Source organism: Octodon degus, unplaced genomic scaffold, assembly GCF_000260255.1.
Source record: "Octodon degus isolate 3935 unplaced genomic scaffold, OctDeg1.0 scaffold00101, whole genome shotgun sequence".
NCBI classification, from domain to species: domain Eukaryota; kingdom Metazoa; phylum Chordata; class Mammalia; order Rodentia; family Octodontidae; genus Octodon; species Octodon degus.
In genome coordinates, this window is record NW_004524677.1 from 3,527,309 (window position 1) to 3,532,336 (window position 5,028).

The 5,028-nt window shown below is 43.8% G+C and overlaps 1 non-coding gene across 1 annotated transcript; it reads left to right on the plus strand.

Moving 5' to 3' along the window:
• Positions 1-3,935: 3,935 nt before the first annotated feature.
• On the plus strand, positions 3,936-4,042 carry LOC111818787. The gene has a single exon (XR_002822698.1). It is a non-coding gene; the product is annotated as a U6 spliceosomal RNA (small nuclear RNA).
• The last annotated feature ends 986 nt before the right edge of the window (positions 4,043-5,028 follow it).

Below are 5,028 nucleotides of genomic sequence, written 5' to 3' on the forward strand. Positions count from 1 at the left end.
GGTTCAATCCCCCAGCACCACACGCCAGCCAGACCCGCCCTCTGGTGGGCTGAGTTGGCTACACACACACACACACACACACACACACACACACAAATAAATAAATAAATAAAAAAAAAAAAAACAAAACTGATTTTCATTTGGCTAGGATTTCTTTAGTTTTTCATTAAATTATTTGTAATTATTGATTGTTGGCTGTTATCACTACAGAGGTATCTGTAGTACCTACAGTCTCAGCATTTTAGGAGGCTGAGGCAGGAGGATTACAAGTTTGAGCTCAGCCTGGGCAATTTAGCAAGCCCATTTCAGGATAAAAAGGGTTGAAGGTGGAGCTCAGTGCAAAGACCTAAGGTTTAAGTCTATATATATAGACTTAAATATATATATTTCATGATTTTCATGATTTGGTAAAGAACTCTACTTTTCTTTTCTTTTTTTCCCCCAGACTAAGGGGCTGTTGTCCTTCCATGATAACCTAGATGGAAATACACAGCTGAGCACTTGGCTTACAAACCAAACCTACAAGCCAAGCAAAAGTGCCCAGGATGTAAGTGAAGTCACATGATATGGCATATGCGGGAGAAGCAGTACAGTCACGCGTGACTTGGTATGAATAAGGAGCAAACTTAGGGATAGAAATGCTTACTATTACTGGAATGCAAGGGAGCAGAGGGAGTGAGGGAAACACTGTGATCTGCCAACCCCAGAAACACAGATAAGTTATACCACGAGAGTCAGGCACAGCAGCATGACTTGTAATCCCAGCACTCAGGAGGCTGAGGCAGGAGCACTGTGCATTGGAGGGCAGCCTGTACTGCAGAGGCCCTCCCCTAAACATCAAATCGTACAATGACATTGCTGCTTGTAATGAAAGGAGCAGGGCCAAGAAATTCAGGGCAGATGATGAGTAGTTGTTCATGTCTAAAGAATTCCACCCTTCACATGCAGGGTACCGTGCCTTGCACATGGGCGTGCCTATGTGAACTGTGCAACAGGCAAAGGTCAAAGCCTTCATGGGTGTGTGTGTGTGTGTGTGTGTGTGTGTGTGTATGTGTGAGAGTTACTGGGAGTTAAGCCCAGACCCCTGAGCTCAGTATGCACATGCTGTACCACTGAGTCACACCCCCACACAGACTTTGAGATAGCATCTCACTAAGTCTCCCTGCCTGGTCTCAGAAATGGGGTCCTTTTGCTTCAGCCTCTGGAGTAGCTGAGACTACAGGCACACACCACTGCCTTCTACTCCTTTTTTATTTTCCTTGAACAGAGCTACAACCCCAGCCCTTTTTATTTTTTGAGACAGGATTTCATTATTAAAAAAAATGCCAAGGAGCCCAGGCTTGCCTTGAACTTGTAGTCTTCCTGCTTCTGCCTCCCACAGGTCTAGAATTACAGGCAGGCACCACCAAGCCCTGCTGACTTCCACTCTTTTTTCTTCTTTCTTTCTTTTTTTGAGATAAGGTCTCACTACACGTCCAGGCTGGCCCTGAACTCATGGCAATCCTCCAGCCTCAGCAGGGAGTGCTAGGATTACAGGGGTGCACTACTACACCCGGCTTTCCACTCTTGAAAGGAATAAAAAGCTCAAATAAGTTGAGACTGGTCAAAGAGCACCTTTGCCAGGCACCTAAACTCACCAGCAGGTGTGTGTCTTCATGCCTGGCAGGTGAAACAAAAGACGTTCGCCATGCCATGAACAAACAAATAGTGCACAATTGCTATGTGTGTGCACACAAAAAGAACAACTTCGCAGGGTTATTTTTTACGTGTAGTAAAGGCAAAGTCTGAGCATACAAAATGTAAAATGAAAGAAAAATGCAATAAAATCTGACTCCCTTGACAACTTGATAGCTTGAGTTCACCAATCTCATTCAATATGTACTTGAAGAAGTAGTTGTCAAGCCTTTCTGATCCTAACACACAGTAAGAAACATATTTTACATTATCCAAGGTACACACGTATACAGTTATGTTTCTAATAACTAAAAGCTTGCCAAACAAACTCTCCAAGTACATAGTCTGTTTAATTCTGTTTCATTTAAAACAAGTGCTGATTGATACTCGGTTGGCTTCCTGACCCCTAAGGGATGCAACTTGCAGTTTGAGAAACACTGTTCAAGGGAAGCAGAGGAGGAAGGCCGTCCACTTGTGCCCCTCCGGGGTGACTGGCGACCAGGACAGTCCTGGATGGTTTTAGGCTCCTCAATCCCTTCTCGACTGCCTGAATTTCCCCTTCCTCTAGGGAGTGACTCACAATGGTGCCACCACAGAGCTGGCATCAGGGACACCCCCACCCCCCAGCCTGTTAGCCTTTAATTCCGGCAGACAGAGCCTTCTCTGGTCTCCCCGTGGCACAGTTAAGCCAGGCAAAGCCTTCAAATAAGCTTCCCCAAAGACTCAGGGGTAACAAGAGGGAAATGAATGCAAGAGCAGCGCGAACCTAGATAATCTCCTGAGACAGGCTGTCTCCAGTTTGGGCGTCTGGACCTGTTTGGCTCTGGCCCGAAGAGGGCATCTTTTCTTTTCCTTCCCAGGGGCCCCTGACCAGAGTTCCCCAAGGAGCAAGAGTGACTCCCAGCCAAGGGCCTGCCCGCCCACTCCAGGTTTCCTATTTCAGTTCCCACCTCTTCTCTGATACTCAGCACAAAAAAGATCTGATTTCGTTGAAGTCACACCTAACCTCAGACTTGCAACTTGCTCTTCAGTTGTACCCTTCTCAGACTGAGTGTGACAAATGCCACATTTTTAGAGGAGATATACAGAAGGTTTTTTTTGTTTGTTTGGTTTTTTTTTTGCTTTGCTTTGCTTTTGGTGAATCTTCAAAGAGCTGATGAAAACAAATAAACTGAAACTTCCAGAAAGCAGCTGGATGTGGTAGTGCACCTGCAATTCCAGCACCTGGGAGGCTAAGGCAAGAGGATTTACTTGAGTTTAAGGACAGCCGGGGCTACATGGTGAGTTCAAGACTAGCCTGGACTTCATAGGGAGACCCTCTGTCAAAAATCCAAAACCAAAAACTAAAAACGAATAATCTGAATGAAGAGTATGATGAGCTTAAGTTGGATTAGACACATAGTTAAGGTGGCAAAAACACCATATTTCTCAATCTTAACTTTTTATTTTTATTTCTTCTGTGAACACACCAGATTTGGAGTCAGGTGTGATGTCCCAGTAACCTTACTCTTCAGAGTGAGATTCTTAATCTGACCCTCAGTTTACTCATCCCTACATTAGACAGAAAAAATACACCCGAAGGTTGTGCAAATGCAAGCTAATCAGAAAATGCCTTATATATCATTCACTTAACAAAAGACCAATAAATGACAGCTGTTATTTATTTTAGGCAAAGCTAAGAAAGCAAATACTGTATTGCAAATGGCTTGTTTAAAAACCATTCTAAGCTATCTGGTATTTCCTGGTCTGGCGTCTTAGGGAAGCTCTAGATATGCCTGTGTCTAGAAAGCTGCCGCACTGTGTCTTCCAGTCCACTGACTCTGGTTGCAACGGAAATAGTACAGGAGCAGTGGTCATAAATGCAGATGAAAGGGCCAACTGTGCGCTCTGCAAGTCTCTTTCCATCCCACCAAAACCACTCTCAGTCTTCAAGAGCTCAGACAACTCTAAGACAAAGGCATCTTGTACCTCCACCCTGCTGCCTGCCAGTCAGATGGTTTTCCCAGAAGCAAATGCTGGACACCTATAGTCCCAGCTACTTGGGAGGTTCAGGCCAGAGGACTGCTTGAGCCCAGAAATTCAAGACCAGCCTGAGCAATACAAAGACACCCCATCTTAAAGAAATACTAAGTTGTTCAGTATGGTGGCATAGGCCTGTAATCACCACTAGTCAAGAGGCTGAGACAGGAGGATCATAATTTGAAGTCATTCTGTGCAATTTGTGAGTGTCTCAAAATTAAAAAGATCAAGATTGTAGCTCAGTGCTCACTTCAGCAGCACATATACTAAAATTGGAACGATACAGAGAAGATTAGCATGGCCCCTGCGCAAGGATGACACGCAAATTCATGAAGCGTTCCATATTTAAAAAAAAAGAAAAAAAGATTGTAGCTCAGTGGTAGAGTATTTGCCTGGCATCTGTAAGGCCCTGTACCACCAACAAAAAATAGATAGATGGCTTTGCTGGGTGTTTTGCACACACTCAGAACTTCAAAGGCTAAGGGAGGAGGACTGAAGCAAGTCTGAAGCCATCTGGGCTACATAGTAAGTTCAAGTCCAGTGTGGACTACACAGCGAGACCCTATCTCAAAAACTAACAAACGAATAAACAAATAGCCCAGGTGGTTTTCCTAAAGCCAAGTTCTGATTGTGTTACCTCAATACTCAATATACTACCTTAGAGCCTCACAGCCAACCAAAGGGGATGAGAACTGTATATCATGTTGGCACTTGTGTATCATATATGGAGTAAAATGTTCTAACTTGCTGTTCTGAAAAAATAATTTAAATCTACTGTTGAAATTGAAGCATAGTTAACATTTTATTTCAGCTGGGTATGGTGGCACATACCTGGGATTCCAGCATTCTGGAAGGCTGAGACAGTGGGATCACAAGTTTGAGCCTAATCAGGGCAATTCAGTAATTTAGAGCCTGTTTCAAATTAAAAACAAAATATAAAGAAGGATTGGGCATATGGTTCTCTTCAAACCCCATTACCCCCCCCCACAAAAAGCTTTATTTACTTATTAAAATGAATGATAGGCATATGGTTTGCTTGTGGTGAAATACACCAACATAAAATTCACCACGAGTCATATTAATATATTCACACTACTGTGTAAACACCACCACTATCTAGTTTCTGAGCACTTTGATCACCCCGAAGAAAACCATGTCCGTCAGTCCTCCCCCACTTTCCTTCCACACCAGTCCTCACTTCGAATTTGCTGCCTTGAAGAATTTGTCAACTCTGGATTTCAATAATAAAATCATGGGCTAGGAGACAGTAGCTCAGTGGTAGAGCACATGGCTAGCACACAAGAAAACCTGGGCTCAAGCCCCAGTACTACCAAA